This window comes from Corvus moneduloides, chromosome 4, assembly GCF_009650955.1.
Source record: "Corvus moneduloides isolate bCorMon1 chromosome 4, bCorMon1.pri, whole genome shotgun sequence".
NCBI classification, from domain to species: domain Eukaryota; kingdom Metazoa; phylum Chordata; class Aves; order Passeriformes; family Corvidae; genus Corvus; species Corvus moneduloides.
This window is the reverse complement of record NC_045479.1, coordinates 67,218,640-67,243,399: the sequence shown is the minus strand read 5'-3', so window position 1 is coordinate 67,243,399 and position 24,760 is coordinate 67,218,640. Positions and strand designations below refer to the sequence as shown.

Sequence of the window (24,760 nt, the reverse complement as noted above, 5' to 3'; positions counted from 1 at the left end):
TAGCAAAGTTACGAGACACTAATAAAAGATCCTGAAAGAGGGAGTATCGAGCAACACTAATTACAGGAAATGCTAGAATATTTATAGACACATACACAGATATTTGTAGAACAACCTCTAGGCTTTAAACTTTCCTGGCCTAATCTCAGCGGAGAGACCCTTTCAAGTGATAACCTAAATATTTTGGTTCAGTATGTTTATAAACAACCCATGGATTTCCTTGAAAAAAATGAATGGAGTCTGGCACATGTTTGGGGTTATGGCTGACTGTACATTTTATTCATTAGGGAGTATATTTTGCTATAAATACTTTCTTTATTTGTTTGGAAGAAACCGCATTTTGACTGATTTTTTGAAAGATAAAGCTGAAACAATCATTTACAGTCATGTTTTATTATCTGCTGGAGCTTCAAACAGTGCCTAATCCAATGATTGCTGAAAACATTTTCGATTCAGAAACAGTTTATTTTCTCATATTACCAACAATATGACACTTTGGGGAGTTCATTGCAGCAGAACTCTGAGAAGTCATACTAGAAGAAAATTTGGCTTGATTTTTGTTTTTGAGCATGAAAATCCTTCATACTGACCTAACAATTATCCAGGATAATTCAAAACACATTCAAAAAGGCTGTAATTTCACATTCATCCTTAAAAGCTGCATTTAAGTTTGGTGTATGGTATGAAAACACAAATCACCAGCTATGGAAAGCCAGCAATATTGTGGTGATAACCAGGTGCCTGATAGAACAGTCCTTTATTCACAGAAATGACTTGCATTTTTCCAATTACATAAGAGCTGGAAAACTGTTGGTTTGAACATTAAATCTTATTATAGATTACTGTGGGTTACAGTGGGTCTACACTCAGTTTGCTGTCTGGTAGGAAAGGAATGCTGTTATTCACAAACATTTAAGTCACAATTATGATGCCCATGAATCTGTAAACTCCTGTTCAAATCCAGGCAGCAGGAAAGGTGCTGTGTTGGTTCATCTGGCTGCAGGTAAGGGCTATTTTCCCTGTTATAGAACACCCTCCTTGTTGCACACCAGTCTGTGCCCCAGGAACGAACACTGCTGCACAGGCACATCTTCAGGCAAACACTCCAGAGTATGACATTTACTGAGGTGTTACCAGGACATGAGCACTTAGGACATGAGACTTAAGGATAGGAAAAAAAACATCCAATATTAAATTGCCAACTTCTTGGACAGTCTTATCCACTGCACTGAACTTTGCGAAGATGTCCCTTTACGCCATCTGAAATCTTGGACCATGATCTTTTAGGATAGACAGCAGTTTATCTAAATTGCTTGCCAAGAGGAAACACAGCACTAGATTTGCTGCTACTCAGCTAGGTATTTATCACAATACTCTTCTTCAACTGTGTCCTGCTGCTGTTAGGCATTGTCTTCATGTTTCTTTTTACCTAAGATAAATAAATTGGTGTCATCTTGGAGATTTAGTTGCAAATGCAGTTTAGAGGTAAAAAAAAATATACCTTGCGAGTAAGTTTCTTAGAGCAAAAAAACCCTCAAAATCCCTCATAACTCTCCCAAATTATAAACCTCAGGAGAAATTAACTAGAAATAGTAACAAATAGAAGTAGTGAAAATATTACATCTTGAAAATATTACAGGTCCCTTACTATTCTTTAAGTCAAGCAAATCTAGGTAAAAAAAGCAGGCATTGGTGTTTCTTTTACTGCTTACATGAGCCATAAAATAAAACGTTTGGAAAATACCAGTATTAAATGACAAATGAGGTAATTTAGAGCACAAATAATACTTTATTTATCAGAAGTGAAATAATATAGATCAACTCTTACAACTTCTGCATCAATCTGCTATTTGGAGTAAATAGAAAAATAAAATATTTCCTTTAAAACACTCAGATGATTTGTTTCAAGGCTCATAAACATCTTTTATAAACAGCAGTTTAGTAATACCTAATGTTAAGTAATACCAGTGGTGCTGTAACTAATCTAGACTATGGATGCCAAAGAAATAATGTTTAGAGAGTCTTATTAGACTGATCTAATTGAAAAATGAGATCTGCTGTGGGGCATAGAAACACTTTGAAGCTTGTCTATTTTTTTCCAGACTGATGTGATGTTATCGTTGCATATATTGCTTTAAGAGACACAAAAATGCTGAGGGCAAGCAAAATGTCCTTGGGCCTTTTGAGGCTGGGTTCTTACCTTGAGCTTATGTGTGCACTCAGAGGATGGCCACAGCCGGTTTGCCTCCCATTCCGAGGTGTGCTGGGCAACCTGGCCACCTTCCCTTTGTACAGTGCAGCTGCACACCGGAGGAAGGCTCCTTCCATGGGATACATTTCAGGAAAAGTGAGTGGGGCTTCTCCTTTCACACTGGTGCTCTCAGAGACCTGAGTGAGAAGGGTGGGTAGATCGAATCCCTTCATGCATTCAAGAGTGCTTGGATGTATTTTGGAAGCAGTCTTTGAATATCTGCTATGTCATTTTCTGATCTTTAAAACAACTTTCTGTCATGATGCACACAGAGGCTGGCTGTAGTTACATTTTTTATGTGCTGTGATAACATTCCAACATATTAATTAACAGGATCCCTTGCTACTCTGCATTCTCCTGTCCATCTACTGATTCCTGCTTTACATTTTACTCTGTATGCTTGTAAGCATCTGTACAACACTTATCATGCTGCGATCAGGGTCCGTGACTATGTTTCCTACCTCAATGACTTAGCAAACAGCCTTAACACTGGTTTTAAAGGCACTGTAGTGGTTTGAGTGACTTACTGTGCTGGAAATTCTGAAGTAGAAAAATAGCCATGCTACCCAAGATAGGTAGACTGTTTATGCTGGGAGTAGGATTCAACTCATTCTAAGACAGATTTATAGTAGGAAAGATGAATCACACTCAAAAAATTTTTTTCTCTCCTCTTCTGAGTATGAAAAAGATGTTTAAAATGTGTCTTTCCTAGATGCCACTGGTAGCTGCTGTGTCTTTTTGTAATTTATTATATAAAGAGTAACATATGTCAGCTCCAGCAAACAAGATACTTATTTATCAAATAAATGAATAAATATATCCATCACTCTTTGAAAAATACTGGGACATTTAAGTCAGGCACTTGAAAGCAGCATTATAGTAACAGAAAGTGTAAGTGATAGCGATAATGCTGGAAAGCTTTTATCAAATTAAGTGAAGCGTTTGGATCAGCTCCCAGCAGCAACGGCTTCATTTCTCAGAAACCAGCAGCTGGTTACCTGCAGCACCTTTGCTTGCTGTTCCAGCAGAGTCCTCATGTCCTGAATGGATGCTGGGAATTGCTTCCAGGCTCTGATCAGTCCTGTAGATTAAGACAGTCTCACACAGCTGTGCATGGGTATGGATTAATCCTTTCATTGAAACACTGGGATTTGAAATAGGAGTTGTTAATTTTGGTTGATAGTATCTTGGCAGAGAGAAGACAGGCAGATCCCTTCTCCTCCATTAGTAATTCTTGTTTCTGCTGTTTTATTAAAACAGCTCATCATATTTGTAAGCTTCAGTGAACTATTCTCCTTAACATACTCCCACACAAGGATCCGTTGAACAACTTGCATTGTCTCAGCTATTTGAGGATAAACATTTCTTCAGGAGTGATCATGAAACCTGCAATCGCTGAAGTTTCAAAGACAATAAATATCACCTTCTTCAGCCCATTACAGGGGGTAATTTCTTTGCTACTTGTGGAGATACGAGTTAGGAGGAATAACATCACCCTTAAAAACAAGGGCAGAAAAAGAGGGTAGTAGTAGGACCTTGGCTCAGGAGTGTGTTAAAAACCATGTTCATTCCTGGAAGGAATGTTAGATGAAAAAATATTCATCAGTTACTAACGATACAAGTTACCTTTACAATGAAGGAGTCACCTTTCTCTGGGATTCTCATGGGTTGTTTTCATAGTCCTTAAGCACAAACAGTATTTATCTAAATCAGACAAGGCGTTAAAAGACTTTTAATGGATAATACAGTGAGAATTTAGTAAATAAACATTGTGTAGAGATTAATTTCTTGAAATGCCTTGCTCCCTTAAGCTTATTCTTACATTAGAGTAGAACTCAGGGATGACTTAGGCTTTTGGGAGCCTTGCATCTCTGATAATTTGTGGGAGTAAGCCTCCTCCATCCGTAAAAGTGTATTGCATTCCAGCTGCCTTGGGTAGCTCTAATGCAATTTGCTTGGATGCAAAAAGCAGTATAGTAGGTTTGCATGGCAGTTTGCCCGGACTAATATAGCAACTTCTAGATGTTAATTAGCCACAGTGGAGCTCCACAATAAAGCTTGTTGTTCAGCACTTGCTCAGGTATCTTCATGCTGCACAGCTTTATGACAGATTGGTATAAACATGGGTGCTTCTAAAATTGTAATTTCTTGCCTGAGAGAAAATTAACGTAAAAATACCCATGCAGATCCCATGTTTTGTAGCTGCCTGCTGATTTACAGATCAGGTGCTCTCAGTGGAGGCCAAACCTCCCCTGCAACACCTCACTCCATCAGCAGGGAACTTTTGACAGGACTAGGTCTGAGAGGAAACACTTTTTAGCCCTTGCCATGCAGTGCTGTTAAAATGGGATCCATAAACTCCAACTCTGTCCTACATTGTTCTGTTGATGTTGCAGAACTAACTTAAATAAAGCATAATTTAAACATATTTAGAGGAAAGGTTGCCTTGAGTAAATGATTCTCAGTAGAAGCTGGAGGAAGAGGCTCAATAAATCCCTTATATCTATCTTATAATTTGAGGAATGCCTGTAGGCTTCCTTCAGGGCTGTATTCATCATCCAGTTTGGAAGCAGAGCAGTAGATACAGTGGGAAGCTGTAGAGACCAGGCTGCATCCAGTTTTATTCTAGTTCAGCTCTGTTTGGGATGGTTCTGTTAGGAGTTCGGCTTCTCCACTGAAGTTATGGTTAGATACAAACTCAGAGAAGCAGTAGAGACCCACATTGTTCACTCCTTTTTTCAGCTTTCTAAAGCCTCATCTGTTGCCTTTCCCCCATTCATTAAGCTAGGAATAATAACTGGTGTAATGCTTAAAAAGTCAATATTTTGAGGAAGAGAGGGCAATTTCTATTTGGCCCTTTGTCTTGTTGGTTTTGAAGTGTAATTCCATGTTTCTCTTCTCTGTGCATGTAGCACTGGTGAAAGGTGCCAGACTGACATGCCTGGGGAATGAATAACTCTTTTTATGCACAATTGGTGTCTGAGTACATCAGAGGTTTTGGGCTAGCAAATCTCCTTAATCCTAAGAAGTAAATTGCTAAAAGATGCTGTCGGTAAATGTTAATTATTTTCCCTGAGATGGAACTCAAAACCAGAGAGAAAGGAGATCAAGAAATACAGACGTGCCTGATAATTCTGAACGTATCACCAGGAAAGGCTGCTCTACCAGGGTGATAAGGGAGTGTCCTGATCTCCCATCTTGTTTTGAATATGCCTACCAATTTCCTATCAAATGTCACAGGCTCCAGCCACTCTGCAGCTAACCCATGCAATGCAAACACAAACCTGCAAAAACTCAGCCATTACCTCCTTGGTGGTGCATTTCCTTTCAAGGCAAAACAACTGTGACAGTTTTTCTTAAATCGTGAATTTTCTACTCAAGAAAAACAGCAGTTCAGATTTCTGGAAATAACTGTCATCTTTGGATGCCAGAGCTGAGAGGTCTAAAGGAATGTGCCAATTAATTGACTAGGGAACTTAAAAATGGAAACCTGTCAGATGGATATGTCTGGACCATAGATCAGGAGGAAAGGAAGATGGAGAGCAATGTGTGTGCTGGCATTTCTAACCAATCATGCAGCTTGGAGTAGGCACTCTGAGCCAGGTGATACTAATGGGGAAGGAGCTATTGCTCCCCATCCTCTCTCCTTTGCCAGTCTTAACTGACTCATTGCTTTGGAAATTCTTGGCTACCATATTCATTCATTTCTCACAGAAACTAAGTGTTGCAGCTAGAAATAAAACAGAAGATGGCTAGTAGTGATGTATCTATGGAGAATTCATAATGCATGATTTCACGTCTCAGAAACTTCAGAAAAGTTATAATTTATTCCTTTTCCTGCTCTGCGATATGTCTAATACTTCTGGTATAAAAACTGCATGATCCAACTGCTCATATTAACAGCAGTATTGAGAAGTGTTTAGTGGTTATGAACCCTTCATCCCAGCATGCACAATACTCAGGATACTGGGACAGCTGCACACCTGATAGCGGAAGAATGGGCCACCTCGATACAGCAGGGGGGTTGAAGACTGATTTTCTTGGTGTCTGTGCCCTTAACTTTCTCCCTGTGCAACTCACACAGCTTCTAGTTCCTTCCTGATTCCTCTACAGGTTTTCTGGGTGAACAGGAGGCCATGCACTGGCTTTTCAAAATTATTAATGGTTGAATATTGGGGCAGTACTGAGTTAAGTGGCTCTGGTTTCCCTCTCTCCCAGTGCCTAAGAAGCTGACTTTCACCATGCTGGTGGAACTCCTTTGAGTCCTACCTCTACCAACATTTTTTATCAAATGCTTATGAACTCTATCCTTGGAATAGAATACCACCTGTACTCCAGTAAAATTAAGCAGCTTTTTAGCAGACTAATTTAGCATCTCACGTATTAGATTCATCTTATTCTGAGCAGGTGCCAGAATGTTTTTTTCATGTGAAACACTTGGACTACTTAAGACTACCTTTGGTGATGATACATTGTCTTTTAGCTCAGAAAATCTCCAGCACAACTTTTTCTCCTTGCAAAACTGACTTTTTAAGAGAAGCTTTTTACAAAACATGTCTACTCTAGATGAATAACTTTGATATCACCTCCAAAACTAATTCCCCATCAGCCCTAAATAGTTTGAATGTGAAAATTCCTTATGGCAGTTGTGATTGATGGTGTCTGAATGCAGGTACCCTTCTTCTCTAGGTCTTCTTTACTTCCAGCTGACTGCATTGCTGACTGTCAGCTCCCATAACGCACAATCCTCAAGAGAATGGGTTTATGATCCCTCATGGGAATCAGAGTTTGCTCTAAAGAGATTTTTTGCAGAGAAGAAATGGATCAAGAAGAATTAGGGAGTCACTTCCCAAAAAGCACTGCAGGAATATTTCTAACCAAACCTTTTTTTTTTTTTCCCTTTAAAAATGTATTTTGATTTTTGGGGGTAGACCCATTTCTGATATCCAGCCAGCATATTTGTGGATGCTTTTCTTATTAATTATTCAGTTTTCCTGTGCATACTTCTTGCCAATAAAACTCTTACGTTGGAGACAGATAGCGGAATGCTTTGCAAGGATAGTCTGCACTGACAGCATAGAGAGGATGATGGAGTCAGCCAGCTCAACCAGCTGCCATAGTGCTGAGCTGTCCACAAACACAGAAGCATTCCAGAGATGGAGTTATGACCACAAGAGTCTCACAGTCAGCATATTAATTTGCTTTAGAGGAGTAATGTGTCTGATGCCATATGGTGGAGCTAATCTTGTTTATCACTGCTTCACTGCCCCATCCATTTGGTTCGTAGTAGGAATTATCACACAAATAGCTACTGCTGAGACCTTCTGCAGAGACAGAGACAGGTGTGAGTAGTCTGGGGAGGTCTCAGGAGAGTGCAGTTGGAGACTGAATAGAGACAAGACAGCTCATTCTTTCTGAGTTACACCAAAACACCCAGCATGAGATAGATAAATAGCTCAACTCTGAGAGGGACTTCTAGTGGATTAGTAAACGGTTTTTTGCATTTCACCCCCAGATTTCTACATTTAGTCAGAATATTTTATTAATTACTGAAGGTTTGTCTGTAATGAATTTATTGACAAAATCCTATGTACTGATACACAATGAGTCTAGTTGAATTCCTTAATGATTACAAGATTCCTGTTCATGCCTGTCAGGTCAACTCACAATGCAGTAATTATGCTGCCTCATCTCACCAATAACCTGCCTTTGCAGTATTTGATGTTATTTCACTGCCCACCTTGGGCATCTGTGCTGAATTTTATGCTCACCTCAGTTATCAGCAACAGAAGATTAGCCACTGACCACAGATATTGCCTATGAGAGGTCCTTGCCTTGAACTATTGATTGGCAAAGTAAATGCTAGACTGAGTGCGGAAACAAAAGACATTTTTGTGAGACTTGACAAGTCTTTGAACACACTCAAAAGGACCAAATGGCTTTTTGATACAGTCTTGAGTTGGCAGCAGAGTTTCACCCTCTAAAATTTGGCTGTCACCTTTTTATTCTCATGTATTTCTAGAGGTCCAGGATTATTCCCAGTGTGAGGTTTGCCTCTGTCTTCATTGAGAGCAGGCGCTTACCCTCTGTGGTTCAATAGCTACTGGAAGAGCATGTCAGGGTACCTGCTAGAAGAGGGATGTCAGCTCCTGTGCCTGCTTAGTTCCATGAGGAACTGGTGTATACAGCAGCTAATTCCCTGCTTGAACACCTTGATTCTAATGGGTGAACCTGTATAACACCTTCCTTTTCACACTCCACCGTGAGTCATGTTAGGAAGACTGCAGGGTGCCAGCTTTCTAATGTCTGTGAGAAGCAGAGCAGTGTTCACACTTCCCAAAGCATTAGTCATTCAACTCCACCCTCAGTCTTTCTTCTGTCATACATTTATTTGTGCATGAGCAGGTAAGCTCAGAATAAGTTAGAATCTCTTCTTGGAAAGAAGGAGCCATGTAAGACAAGTCTGCACAAGGTTCAAAATAAAAATCCTGCAACTCCACTGTTGTGTATTTCACTTCTACCTGTGGTACCTGTAAAGCTATCAAGGTTGAAAGAAACCTGGAAACAAAAGTTGTTTGTATGCTTGGGAAATGCTTTTGAGAAGTTTTCCTTCTCATTCTTCTATTATAACGAAGAGATTATCCCAGTACTTGCAAGAAAGAAGGATGAAGTTCAACCATCTAAACTCATCTTCCTGCTTCTGGCCTTCTTGACACCCACTTGCATTTCAGTCCTGAAGCTTAGTTAGTTACAGGCTGTGTAGTCACTTCAGACAACACACCAGCTGGAAAGAGAGCCTGGATAGCTGGTGCTGTCCTGTGGCAGGAGAGGGTGGGGGAATAAGAAACCCAAGAAAAAGAAATTTGGATGAGGAGGACATTTTGTTTCTCCCCCTTACAAACAGTGGCTCTCTCATGTCAAATCCCAGAGAGTGAAAACATAGCAACAAGTTTGGTTCTGTGGTGCAGCCCAAGAAAGAGCAATGTCATCAAACCTGCCTGCTTTTGGGTCTGATTCTGCAGGTTTTAAGTATGTGTAAATATACATGTACACACAAGTATATGTATATCACCTGAAGACAGTCAACACTGTAATAAATATACAAAGTCATCAAAAATATAATTCATTCTGCATTGTTTGGAATTAAACTGTTAAAGAACAAGGGTCAAAATATCTGCATAATCCCCAATCCCAGCACCAGGCTAAGTGCAAGCAGTAATCTTTTCTCTCTCAGTACAGAAATGCACAGAAAATTAAAGGACTGGCATCGGTACCCTGCCAGAACAAGTGCTTTGCTGCTCAGACTAGTTTTTGGAAGAAAACAAATTCTAGAAAAAGGAGACTTATTTCCTCCAAAATTATCATTCTTTCAATACACACACTGACAAGAAATACCCTGTGAACAGTATACTCCAATCACAACAGTAAAATGAGGAACAGAAGAGCAACTTCCATTATTTGGAAACAACAAAAGGTGAAGGAGAAGTTGTATCTTTGGCGTTCCCAAATCCCCTCTCCAGCTGTGAAGAAGACAAACATGCAGACAACTCTTCTGCAATTTCTTCCCTCTCCCTTTTTGCAGCATTGGCATCACAGAGAGTAAGCAGCTATGATATCTCATAGACTCAGGATTATGTTGTGCTCCAAACCTCCTCCTTCCCACCTCCCAGAACTTTGTTGTGCTGGCTGTGCCCATTCTCACACTGAGTGTTTTCCCTGAGACATCAATGTCTACGAATTTGAATGAATTAATGAAATTTTGCTCTCGTTTTCTCAGACACATGCATTTGAAAGACATTTATTGGACAAAGAAACAGGCGGGACCCAAAAGAAGCAGTGCCAGCCAAGCGTCCTTCCCCAGCTGACAGCTACCCCAGCTGGTGGTGGGAAGAGGCGACTCCCAGCATCCCATAGCCCTGCAGTCCATGGTGACTGCCAATGTTTTTTCCTGCTCTTGATCCGTTATCCTCACAGCTCCAGCCTGCACACCAGCTGTCTCTCACCAGAAAGGAACTATTTTGCTTGACCTCAGTGACGCACTTCAGTGATGAGCAAAATGCCATAATACTTTTTTGTTTTCCAAGTAACACAAAAGAAATGTGACAAGGTGGCTGAAAACTTTGTCAAAAATCTCATTTTCTGTGATTAAACTCGAGTGAAGATGCTCATTGTAATTTCAGGAACACTTAGGCTTATCTAGCTTTACCAACCATAGCTCTTTTATGACCAAGAGTACCCTCAGGAAGTTTCTCCTTAAAACTGTCTCCCACTGAGGACTAGGGACAGTGAAGTTATTTGATAGTTGTCAAAGATAGTTTTTGTGGGTCAGATGATATATTTGTATATCATTGCTCATTGCCTAAACCACATCTCCAAGATTTTGGTTACCCCTTGGCTAATAAGGATTCCCTCACAGAAGTAAGCTGAAGAGTATTGTGTTAAAGAGAAAAAGCCTGAAATAATGAGCTAAAAATAGATACATGGAAATAGTGCAGACATTCTATTGTGGGAGATATATTTTTTTTTTCTAGAACTTATAAACAAAGGAGAAAAATAGTTCTGGCTAAAATAATTGTGAAAAGCTTTACTCATACAAGTCCCACTGAAAGAAAACTTTCATCTCCAGATTCGACCTCCATTATCTGACAGATAATGGAACTATCTGCAGGAAATGAAAAACCTGACAAAGATTAAATGTAGGATTCACCTAATCTAACTTCATCTCCTTGAAATTCAGGTGACTAAATTAAATCCATCCTCTTGGCTCCCTATATTGAGTACAGAGTGGGAGAAATACCTCCAAAGAGTAATTAATCTTCTGTCTTCCAGTCATCTGTCTTACACAGGTATGAGTTGCCTTCAAGAGGGATGTCTATCTCCATTGCCTCCTGAAAAAATCCAGACGGACTTGGTAGAAAAGTCTTGACTATGAAAAGCCAAGTATGCTCAGTCCCATGGGTCAGAGAATGAATTGGCCATGCCCAGGAAGAGTGGAAGGCTTGTTTTGGTTTGTTTTGACTTGGAGAATAGCCTAGGACTAGGACAGGGCCCAACATCTTTGATATGAAGACATCAGATACAAAATACTAACAAATTTGTATCCTTTCTTTGCTACTTCCATAAAATATGACATTTTTTCTATTAAAAACGGAGTGGTGTTGTCTTGAAAAATAGTTGTCTTTATGAACACATAAAGAGAAATTCTGAAGAATGCAAATATGTGGACCCTGAGAGATTTTGTTTCCCCTTAACTCACTGACTTCATTTTTTACTGTGAGTGGTAAAGCAAAACCCCTCTGTAGAAACATGCACTCCTACAATGTGTTATGGATTTCCAGTGGTGAACTATTAGGTGTTTTGCAATTAACACAGCATGAAAGAACCATCACTTCTATGGATCTCTGAGTTCACACTTTCCTCTAATGAGAGCCAAGATAAATTGTTCCAGTTTCGGTGTATTGGCTACCAAATTGACCCTGATCCATAGCTCACTTCAGGCTTCTGTAATTCCAATAATCTTGCAGTATGTTCAGATCCACCAATTGCAAGTATCTGAAAGTGACTCATGCTACTCCACAAGCTAAAACCAGAAGAAAAACGCATATATTCTGCTCAGATTTAATTTTTTTCCTTGTCTTCCTGTGAAATATAACACCTCTTCCACATCCATTTACACTGGTATTTGTCCCAGAGATGAAATACTGCAGAACCTGACCTAGTGCCTTGAGGCAATTCCTTAGTGATGGAATTATCTTTATTAACAGATGACATAATTTCTCTTCTCAGAGTGCAAAATGCAGAGTAAAGAGAGGTGAAGGGACAGAGGCAACTCTATGCCCTCACCATATTTAACAAACCTTGTCCATGGAGTCTGACAGTGCACTTTCTATTCTGGGTCCATTTGTATATATTCTTCAGAAGAGGCAGCACATGAATGAGGCTGCTGATTGTTGCTGTCAGCATCCAAGGTGGATGTTAAAAAAGAATGGATGAGGATATTTCTCTGCACATCAGCACTTCCCAAAACTCACCTCAGTGATTGCACACTGAGAAATAATAGTGCTCATGCTGGGTATGTAGCATAATGTGTGGAATTGCTAGGTCAGAAATCTTCCTTAACAGCTATGGGATGGGACTCTGGGAAGTTTTGGGGAGGTGGGTCATGAATTTCACAGAGCCAGCAGAGCAGCTGGTTACAGCTAGATCCTGAAATAGTGACTACAAATAAAAACCAAAAGGTCACTGTACCTGAGTTCCTAATCCTGGTGAATGAACTGAGTGCCACCCACATGGCAGGAGGTGTGAGCAATGATTGACATAATGGTCTCTTTGTGCTATCCCAACTGCCCTAGGAACAATTCCAGGTAATGAGATCCATAGCACTGGTGAGGTGCTGCAGGACAGTTTGGACATGAGCCCAGTCCTGTGTGAATGACAGGGAAGCGTTTTACCAGTGGGTTTTGGTCACATCAGGGAAACAGTCATCAAAATATTGGAGGATGGGCATGGTGGAGCAGTCCGTCACTGGTCTCCAATATCTGATGCTTGATGTCTCCTTTTTAGAGCCACATTAAAGGTGCTGAGAGCACCCTTGATCCTCCTGGAGGTCAGGCCTGACTGCTGAGGCTCAGAGAGCCCCTCATACCCCAAGGCCATCAGGAAAAGCCCACGGCAGCCTTTGGGGAGGTTACCATGAGCAGGACAATCCCATTTCAGGGCAGCTCACTCTCAGCTCCCACCTGTGCCACAGACAGTAAAATACTGGGCTGTAACGGCAAACAATTAGTGAAGAGCTGTCAGAAGAGATGTAGAACACATAGACAGTATTTTAAAACTTACATAGCTAGCAACTATTTTTTTTTTTTTCGGTAGAGTCAGATTCTTCAATATTCATGCAAGTCTGAGGCATTTTCATAGGAACTGTACCCAAAGCAGGACTGCCTCAGGGACTGAAATCTGAAGATTTTAATACACTTGAGAACCATTCCCCCCCACCCCTGCCCCCTCCAAGTTTATACTATGTATTTTCCTGTCTTTTTTCCTGCTGTTTTAAGGTTATATTCTTTGGCTCTTGAGATGTTCATGTATTCTCTGCCTGGGGTACACACATGGAGCAGAGGGGCTGGAGGCAAGGGCCTGATTTGGGAAGTAGCGTCCCATTCTCCTCTTCAGCCTCCATCTTTCACTCAAGGAAAACAAGATTATTGCAGCAGTAACCTGATTCCCAACCAGTGCGGCAGAAATCACTTGCTTCTCTCATCTCTGTGAATTGCAATATCCTGCAATATCTTCCCACATATTCAGGCATCACTGTTGGTTGATGCAAGGTAGGATTCCTTTGCAGGAGGAACTTAATGGATAGGAAAAATACTGCCTCGGTGTGTAGCATCCTGATTTACAGTGGTATCTGACTTCTCTCAGGGTGTTTGGTCTCTAGGGAATTTGAAAAATCTCTGTTCATGCTAATTTTGATATCTACTTAATGTTCTAACACACCAAGCAGAGCTTGGCTTTTGTGTTGCTGGGAGCTGGCCAATAGGTCACTACTTTGTGCAATCGACCTCCTACAGAAAGGAAGCCAAATCCAGCTGAAGTTAAAATAATGCTTCTTGGAGCATAAGAAGTAAGTAAGTTTTTTGCTTCAACTATAAGCATTAGATGCTTGTTTAACAAAAAAAAAAAAAAAATAGTTAAGGGTGCCAGTTTTTGTTGCACGTCTTTAGAAGGGTATATACATCAGAGCCCATGATCTCATGGATTATAAATCTTCAAAAAGTAAAGCTGGGAAGGATCTTAATTAGCCTCCTAATTGCACACCCTGCACTAAAAAAGGCAAGTAATATGTAGTGAGGCCACCTCTAACAGATATTTGATTTACAATCTCAGAGGAAAGCAATACTGCATCTCATCCAGGCAACTCATTTTAGTGCTTCCTTATACTTAGAAAGTTTTCCCTAGTATCTAACCTAAATCTTTGTTTCTGCAAATTAAGACAATTACTTCTTGTTTGACCACTATTGAACTGTCTGAACAATTGATCATTCTTTGGTGTTACTATAAAAACAATAACTACTGGAAGATTAGAATCATAGCTTTGTTTAATCTTTTCTAGATTAAATAAATCCAATTTTTTTTAGTATGTGCTCCTAAACCTCTTATTGTTTTCCAGTCACCCTTGGACTTTCTCTAGATTACCTCAATCTTTGTCACACTCTTACAGATTAAACCCCTCCATGTTTATTTTATAATCAAGTCTTCAATAACACATCACATAGCAATATACCTTTTTAAAAATCACACAAAATTTTCCTCCTTAATATGTATGTGATTGCTGTAATATTTTAGCTATGATACTGGTTTGTAGCTGAGGCTTTTTTTTTAACTCAGTGCTGGATCTCCTTCTTTCAAATGCAGCATCTTTCATGCTTTTATTAAATTTCATTTGCTGATTTCAAACCAAACCTCCAGTTTACTCAGATCATTCTCTATTTTGTCATCTGAAAGTACTATTTCACAGATGAAATGCCTTCACATACTGCTGTGAAGCACCACTGACCTGAATAAGTTTTCATTTCAAGGGCTTTTATATTGAGATTCTGGATGAGGTCCAGGTATGAAGTCATTACATGGTCAATTGTTTGCCAGTCTGCCACAACAGTGTTTCAAGCACATGTGCAGGCCCTTTATGTATGTGGGAAATAGAATGAAGAGGAAGAGCTTCAAAATACCTAAACTGACATTTCTGCTTTTCCATAATACTTTAGAAGAGTTTCTATATTTCCATTTTTTTTTATATACATAAATAAATGAATGTGTGCAACCAACATTTTTTTGCCCACACACTGTCTGTTTAGGTTTTTGCATATTTCTGACATAAAACAATCCTTCTCTTCTACTTTTTGGGGATTTTTTAGGCTGCCTCAGGGGTCTCTTGCACATAAATAATATTTTTTCATATGGTCTCTTTTCCTCTCCCTGCAATTATCTTTTTAGACTAAGGAGTACTCGAAACTGAATTATATTTGAAACCAATGGAGGTCAATAAGGGTGACTCAGTATTATACTAATTTGGTTCTTGGGTCCTATTATATATTGTCCAGGTCCATTCAGTTTAAGAGAGAAGAACAGAAGCTTTTATGTTTCAATGTTTACATGAGTTTTCCCCTTTTGCTGAAGTATAATGGTTGATATTTGCATTTAATTAAGGCTTTACTGGAAGTGATACTGGATGTTGGCTCCACTAGGCTTGAAAGACATCTTTGAAGCAAATAAATATTAGCATCCTGGCTAAGAGAGGAACTAAAGAAAATAACAGTGATGAGTTAAAAAAAAAAAAAAGGGAGAAATATCTTTCACACATCACAAGGTTTCCTCCAGATTTATCATAAAAATGAAAAGCACTTTGAAGACGGAAAATTGCAAATGCAGAAACTGTGTCTTCGTATCTCCAATACGTGTAGCCACATGCTTCAAATGAATGTGACTGATAGAAGTGTTACCAGAAAACTGCAGCCAAGAATCAAAAAGGGACTGCTGGATTTTAAAATGTGTGATTCATTTTCATGTCATTAAGGCGAGAATTGTGTTTTCTTCTTCCTCTTCTCTCTCCAGCTTTTGAACCTTTCCCATAGACGTGGTTCTCTGGAGGCACACTTAGCCTTTGGTTTGTTTTATTGTGCACAAGCATCTGAAGAGGAAAACGATGAATTTTCTTTCTTTAAATGCCAAAATGTGATAAATTCCCACCTCCATGTATTGTCTCAGTTTCTGACGATACAGGGGAGGTTTCCTTCTGAATGTTTTTCTGAAGATCTGTGCAAAAATGACCTATTTAAAGGCACTAAGATATACTTACTCTGGTAATGGAAGACAGACAATTTTCAGAACTTTGACAATTACAAGTTTGGCAGGCAGTTTTGCCTTCTAAAAGATCCTGATTTTCAGAAAATTCTATATTACAATAAATAAATCCACTTCCAGGCAGCTCATATTAAACCTCAAAACTGAAGCATGAAAAATCTGAAGCTGCATTCAGAATCCTTACTTAGATACCAGATTTCAGTTGTAATCAATCTGTTGCCAAGGTCTTAAGACCCATAATACATCTGATCAAATTTTCTGTTCATGGGACAAGTTTCCTTTGATGCCACCACTGGTTTCTTATCAGCTGAACCATTTTCCCAAGGAATTCATCAACAGGATGACATTCAGAATAAGCTTCTTGGCAGCCTGGAATGAGAGGAATGAATGTCAAATTGGAACTACATAAAATTTTGTATTTAATTTGATTGAGATTAATAAAATAATACCAAATACTTTATCTGTATAATTTTTATTATTTATTTTTATTAGGTTTCTTATCTTTTATCATTATGATTTTATGTATACTTTTAATTATATTTTTATTTATTCCTAATTGTTTGATGCAAGCAACAGATCCCAAGTTTGTGTCAAACTGTGTACCCAATACTTAAAAATCATTAGAGAGGGAATAGAACAACAATTGACTAATTTATTTGCTATGAAGTAGAAGATATTCCATTAATCTTTAATGGAATAAAAAAAGACAGTCTTTGTTCTTGTAAGCAGCCTGAGCAATCAAAGAATTAAATGCAAAAGTTCTTAGTAGAAAGCTGCAGTCACTACTCAGCAATGCAAAGCAGAATGACACATGCAAATTAAAGTGCATACGGTATTTTTCAAGCTCTAAATCAATTTTTTTTGGGGATAAAAAATGGTGAGAAAAAAACCTCAGACCTGCTCAAATCCCATTTTCTGAATTCTGAGGTCGAATCTCATTTTAGATCATTGAAAATTAAGAAACTGAAGGTCAAAATCCAAATGCCATCACCTGCACTTCCTAACACCTAGAAATGGGGAATCCAGGCTTATCTGGGATGTTTCACAGTGACTCAGATCAACTTTACTCCTTCCAAGGCCTCTTTCATGTCACTGCAGAGTCTGTACCTTTGGTGAGAGTCTGTGTTAGGGGGACAGCTGATGAATATGAGTGGAAAGACAGCTGACACAAACCAGCACGTCAGGTATTCCATCCAGCTGGAATCCATCACATCCTGCTTTGAGTGGGCACCTGGAATGTGCATGGTAGTAACAGACCATTAGATCATCAATTAAAATAGTCTCAACTTGGTCCTAAGCTGTCAAAGTGTTTGTTGTGGGCTCTTCAGTTACAAAGTTATCACATGACTTTTGCTCATATTTCGTTCAATGGTTTGTCCAGTGTCGATTTTATGAATGAATAAAAATTAACCATGGTTAAACATAATCACAGAATACTCTGAGTTGGAAGGGACCCATGAGGATCATCAAGTTCAACTCTTACGTGAACGGCCCATACAGGGAATGAACCCATGACTGGTGTTATTATCACCATGCTCTCACCAACTGAGTTAATCTCAGGGTGATGGAATTGACTTTCTGTTGAGTTATTTCTAGTTTCTAGTTCTAATTATGAGATCAAAAGTTGCTTAGCCAAAGAACTACTGTGGTTTTTAAAAGACATTTTAAAGAAGTCAGTTTTAGACATTTCTGCTTACCCTGAGGTTGCTTTAGTCTGGCCTAAGCACTGAGGGTATTAATGACATTTATTTTAATCACTTTCATATCAATCAGGTTTCAAATTATTATTAACACTGATGTTTCTCCTGAGCAAGAAAAACACACAAAATTTAATTTATTCTGTAATGTTTTTATGATGCCCATTTAGAATTATTTTCATATACCAGTCCTGGAGGCAGAACTACTCATGATTGCATACAGGAAACTTTTATACCTCTTCTACAGTGCAGCAGCCTGATTTCTAATGATACTATGATTTTTTTGTGTGTCCTTGACCTAGATAAGGCCGGTGTTGTTTTGCTACCCATTAAATGAAGAGAAAATCGTCATATTTCTAGATGATGCAGCAACAGTGTTGGAACATGCAGGTTTGAAGTACTCAAAACTTATCTTCACAATAGATATTTGCTGAATTTCTGTGAACGTTAAAACTCTTTTTTGAACCTCCAGAATCTTGAAGAAGATTTTCCATTGAGCATGTGACTGTGTTTCTGTCTCTTGGATTTATTTTAAGAGCATGGCAGTTGAGGGGTTTGAGTAAAGCGAAGAAGCAAAGACAAGCAAGGAACAAATCACAGCAGGTTGGAGGCGTGCCTGAGAAAAGCTTTAAACCACAAAGTGGCAGCATTAATGCATCAAGAGTGGAAAGGAACCTGAGACAAATACCTTGGATGGTGGGAGGTGTCTGGAAGCCCTTGTGAATGATGGTAGACAGCATATGGTGTGTGGGTGTCCACTGTGATCTGTTTCCACCCAGCAACACATGAACAGTACCCAGTCTCAAAGTCATATTTCCTCTTTGTTATAGTTCTACATGCTCTTAATTTTTATCCTTCATGCCCTCCTGAAATGTTACATTTGAAATGGTTTCTGGTCTGTTCTAAACATTTAATTCCTAGAAAGATATCAACAAACCAGAGGGACTTCTAAGAGGAGTGAGAAAGAAAAGCTGTGGAGGTGATTCACAGTGAAAGAAAATATTCACAATAGGTAACAATGGTAACTGTGATAACAATGAATGCTGCCCATTGCTCAGCAGCAATTTCAACATGTGTCCTAACCACATACCCTCACAGTATCTATTTCTAGGGGGACATTCTTTATTGTGTAACAGTATGTTTGTGTATTTAGCAAGATGCAGAAAGGAGGGGAATGGCTATAGGTCCTGATTGCTAGAGCTTAGAAAAGGGAGAGAGGAGGGAAGGAGATCAAGTGTTTTAATTGCATGTGTTGAAGATTTGTCAAAAAGAAAAAATGTGGAAGAAATAATAATAATAATAATAATAATAGTTATGAAATCCCCTCCATTTTGAATGTGGAAATGGTGAATGAAAAATTACAGCCAGATTAACAAAAGTCAGCTGGGTATAATAAACCCTGAACTCCATTTCTGCAACAGCAGAATTTTTAGGTTTTGCTCCCTCACTCATATATCCTTCAGGACAAAAAATCTGACAGACATTTATCCTGGTGTCACTGAGATCACATTTTGAGGACAATGGTAGAGTTGAAAAGGAGATTAGATCACGGTTTGGCTAACACAACCTCTGTTGTCACTGGTGTTGTGTCACAAAGAAAGGCCCACAGTCAGAAACCAAAGGGGCTCTGAGTGAGTGGCTGTGAGGGAAAACTTGTTTTCCATTTGTATGATGAGAAAATCAAACCTGGAAGTGAGAGAAGCATAATGAGTAGAGGAGAGCAAATAAAAAAACCCTAGTTTTTTGTAGATTCACTGTTTACAGTAAGTACTAAAATCCTGCTATTAAGAGTTATAATTGTTCAAGGCTTTATTGTTTAGACACTTAGAAGTCATCCACTAACTCACATGTTTCAATTTCAGACTAATCAAATAGAAACCAAAAAATCTTCATCAGCTAAGGAGCACCTAATCTCAGAACATTAAATCACAGCAAGATATTTTGATTTGAGCATTCACATCTCGAACTGATCATAAAGCCCTCAAGAGATTTGATAATATGGACTTCACTCTTACCCAAGAGCAGGTTCACATAGTTATCTTCGTGTTGTTTGTACATAAAAGGTTATTGTTATAGATGAGTGTGTACTATATTGTAAACCATCATTAACTAACAGAGATTTAGGGGGAAAATAATGAATTTTGATGGATTAATTATTACTTCAGGTGATATAATTAGCACATAAATATAGCAAGAAATTGATCCTATGCTTCTGAATAATACCTGAAAGTGTCACTATTTTACTGAAAACACTGAAGTTGTACTTGCAACCACTGAAAGCAGCAGACAGTGTGTTCGCTTTACTAATATTTCCAAACTGTGCCTGTACTACCAATTGGTTTCTAAGCCTTTCCTTTAGTATTTGTTCAAATTTCAAGATCAAGTTCCATCAGTGCCTATCAAAACAGGAACGACATTTCTGGGCAAAGCTTATTAAAGCAGTCATTTAACACTGTCATCATATATTAGAGAGTGAACTTTAATTTGTCAGGTAGCAAACCTGCTTAGAAACACAACACCACAATGGGTATGAAAACTGATTTACTATAAATGATGCACCTAAACTCATGACTATACATTGTGTTAGAAATGCATGCTTTGTGCCTTTATAGAATTTTGACTCCTCAAAAGATGCAGCCTGGGTCTTGGCAGGGTGTGTGTATCAATGTGTGGAACACTTGGATGTGAAAAACAGTCAGTTGTGACAATCAGCCAGTCAGAAATTTTGAACACCTTCCATCTCCGCTCCATTTATGGGCATCAGTAAATAAAGCTCTGTTCTTAAAGATGTGTTTTCATTTATTTTTTTCTGCCAGCTAGTGCCAGGCAACTTAGTGGAGCCTTCCAACATTGCCTCCGTATGGAAATAAATTGACTCAACATTGTATTTTTTTCCCCCAGCATAAAATGTTCCCTCTCTCTTTCACACCCTTTTGCTTCCTCAGTAAACAGCTTCAAAATAAACAATTAGAGGGCACTTGTAAAGTTTGCTATCAGTTACTTAGATTTGTTTTTGTGTTTCTTTTTAAATAAATAGTTACATTAAAGAGAAGAGGGAGACAATCTATTTCTACAGCTGCTGGTCCTCAGTTCATTCTCAGAAGCAAAGTAATGATCTCCAGATAAATATTACAGCTATTGAACCTTTGAGGAGAAATGTGCTTCAGTCTGATCCTTGCAGCTTGAATTTGGATTTTTAAAATGGTCTTTTTTTTTTTTTCTAATGGTAAATGAATACTTGTTTTTTCTGTGTAATTTTCTTCTTGGTTTACAGCTGGGTTCAAAAAGTGCAGCAGACCACTTTCCCCCTGTGACTTCCCCCCTCTTCTTTTCTTTCCAGTTCTTTCATGAAGGATGACATTTTCTGTCCATAAGGATGAATGTTTTCAAAGAATCACGACATCTGTAACAAAAACAAACAAACAAAACCCCCAAAATGACAAGAGCAACAACAAAAACAATACAAACAAACAATCAAACAACAAAAAAACCCCCAAGACCTTGTGGAAAGCATTCTGGGCTGTGGGACAGAAATTCATGTCCTGCCTTCCAAATGTGCTTTCACATGTGACTTCCGGCAAATTACTTGATCTCTCCAGTTCTGTATCTACATGAGCTCAGCAACATTTTTTAATATATGGATACACAGGAACTAACATTCTTATCACTGCCGCTCTATTCTGTTACAGTTTAGATAAAACTATCTTTATAAAAGTTTAATAGTGTTTAAGAAAAAATTGATTTTATATAAAAGTTACATTTATTGCAAGGAAACAAATGGAAGAAGAAAATATCTATGAACTTCCAGCTTATCTGGACAAAGACTTTTATTAGCTGTTTCCTTGGTAACTTTTTGCAAGAAACCTTTAAAGATAACTTTGCATTTGGGAGTAGAGAATCTTGAAATATGACAAAGGCTACTGAGAAGTCTTAATACAAAGGCACAATGTATCCCAAGAAAGCTTTCATGATGTTGCTTTTATGGCTGAATCTCTGAGGAAAAAAATATTCTGCAAAGAAAAGCACAGCAAGAGAGCAAAGATGATCAGATGTATTAACACACAAAGTCAGCAACAAAGCAGGTAGGTCCTCATTTGGTTTTGGTTTTGTTGGATGTGCTTTGGGTTTTTTTTCTGAGACACTGCACTAAGCTTGATAGGATTTCTCCAGCTGGAAGACTCAAGAGCAAGAGGGAATATTTTGCTTTCCTTCACAGCAGCATTCCTGAAGTAGATTAGATGTGTCACGAGAGATGATGCAGGGTAATTTGTAGAAGGAGATGATACAATTAACAACACGAATAGAAAGCAGAAGCAGTCAATAAATATTTCTGTTCCATAATTGTAAACAGGCAAGAATAATGTACTTGCACAACGTAAAGATGATGAAGCACCTTTCAGCTCACCTATCACCCAGGATAAGCAATGAGGAATTTGTATGACCTAGATGAGTTACACATCACAGCCCCAACTGGTGATGAAAATTTTGACAAATCCTGAGGAGAACTCAGAAGAAGCTCAGAAGAGTTACAGCAACCTGCAAAAAGTATTCAAGAGGTATATTTAATGAAAAATATTTGCATTTTTCTAGGCCAAAGGAAAATAATGGAATTTGATTACTAAAGATTAAAGGCTTTGAATTGAAGTAATGTCAGAGTACTTTATGGTTGCTGAAAAAAAAAAAAGAAATATTTTTGAGGAAATGACAGTTTGTGGATGCCCAAAGTGCCTGAATTATTCAAGTCATTATTAATTATTACATTACTTAAACTTTTGTAAGGATTTAGAACCTTATGACATTATAATTAAAAATACTGCACTGTGAATTACCAAGGAGGAGATGATGAATGGTATAACTGACAAATTTTAAGGAGTTCTTATTCATAGAGAATTGTCATTATAGGTTTTTTTAGTGGGAAAAATCACCATAGAAAATGTTCCTGATACTGCTCAAGATTTTTATCCATGATCTGGTAGTAAATATATCAACACTGTCAATAAAGTATGTGATTGGCACAAAGAGTAGAGGAATGCTGAAAAATGATGAACTAGAGCAGTCAGATACAATGACCAAGACTACCTGATGAACTGATGTATTCAACCAAGATGCTTTTTCAGTTTGGGTAAATGCAAAATTTTATCCATGTAAATAGAGGGAGTGCAGGTCATTCCTACAGCAGAGGAATAGGAACTACAGAGGAACATATTTAAAATATATAGGGATAATACTAGAGAAAGAATCAGTGGGTTCTGCAGTGGTTTTCTGCATCAAAAACACTCATTCTAAGTCTTGTATGTGGCAGAAGTTAAAATAAAAAACATCTCCTTATACAGTATGGATGAGATGATTATTATCCTACTAATAGTTCTAGAGCCTGCAATTTCAAAGGAATAATTAGAAAATTGGAAAAGAAACCTATTCTAGTTATTCAAGACCTGAGGAATATACAATACAGTGAATCCTACAGGGGTTTTCAGCCTTTTTTGTGTAGCAGGGAGAGCCCACATGGATGGTCTGGACACTAAATGTCATTCAGTTGGGAAAGACAGTTGCAATACAGTGGTTAATCAATAATTAAATGCAAATGTACTTGAGAAACTAATAAAATTTTGCTGGATTCTTCTCTCCTAATTTCTTCATACCAAGGGACATATTTTCATCACAGACTCTTGCCTCCATAAGAGAATAATGTGGAGAATCATCAATATCTGAGATAGGAAGAAGTTTGGACTAGATGATGATATAATGCTGCCTGCCATGGAAAGAGATGATTATGGAAAGGGGAAGCCTGGTACTAGTGACAAACCAGGTACTGGTGACAATCCAACATCTTTGGATCAGATCTTGGCTGCATCAGCTTTTAACAGTTTGAACAGTTTTAGGATTCTGACAAGATTTAAGCCTGAATAGCAGGGCAATAATTCCCAGTGGCCTATCATCAACATGAATAAGTGATTTCCATATCAACAGGAACAATATCATAGAGATAACAGAAGTTACATTTATAGAAAGAGTAATTTATATAGAAATTTACATTTATAAAAAGTGTAACAAATTCCTCCCTCTCTACTCATTCTGTCAGGAGGAGAGCTGTTGGTAACAGAGCTTTATAGCTATAACAACTGATATTTTTCTCTGTAGAGGTACTAACTTAAATCCCAGCAATATCACCCAGCAGAGCAGCTATCACAACATCAGCTCCTATGCTGGTAACCAGACAATTTTCTTTATAGCACTCCTGTGTGTGTATTTTATATACTACTGCTAAAAATATCAATTTTATTCCTTCTTTAGTAACCTCTTCCAGAGATCATGCATCAACTTACATATCATATTTCATAAATAATTATCTTACTAGGAAATTTAACTTGGTGTAAAAATAAAATGTCAATCCCATTTTTCTTCTACAGAAATGTCCTTATGCCAAGACAAGATGAATCCTCCACCATATGCTCATAAATGAAAGAGAAAATATGTTATCTAATGGTTCTTTGTTAGCAAACTGTTCTAATTGATTTATTTTTCGTAGTAATTGCACTGCTAGAATGTATCTGTGCTTAAACTGCTACCAGCTCTGTCTAATATCTCCTATTTTAAACACTGGGCAATGAATGCAAAGAATTTATCATATTGTCACAGATGAAGAACTATATTTCTAATACTGTCTAAAATGATTGCACTTTTAAAAAATTATCTTAATTCCAGAAAAATGTAAATATTTGTTTGAGACTGGTTATTAACCCAAAAGACTGGGGTAACAAAGAGCAAAGACAAAGTACTTTCTTTTTGTTCTCTTCCTGAATTTATGAACATATACAAAGAAGTTTGATATTGCAGATACTCATTCTTGTTTGAAAGCTGTATGGATGATGTTTTGGGCTGACATGTCCTACCACAAGGCATTGAAAATCAGAATATACCAGCAAAAATTAAAACAAAAGAGGAAAAGGAG

At 38.1% G+C, this 24,760-nt stretch overlaps 1 long non-coding RNA gene across 2 annotated transcripts in view; it reads left to right on the top strand.

The window, feature by feature from the left end:
* LOC116443183 overlaps positions 1-24,760 on the top strand; it is a 54,469-nt gene that overhangs the window by 5,177 nt on the left and 24,532 nt on the right. For both annotated transcript variants that reach the window (XR_004239773.1, XR_004239772.1), the window contains exon 2: positions 21,149-21,890. This is a non-coding gene — a long non-coding RNA (uncharacterized LOC116443183). The remainder of the gene's footprint in view (positions 1-21,148; positions 21,891-24,760) is intronic.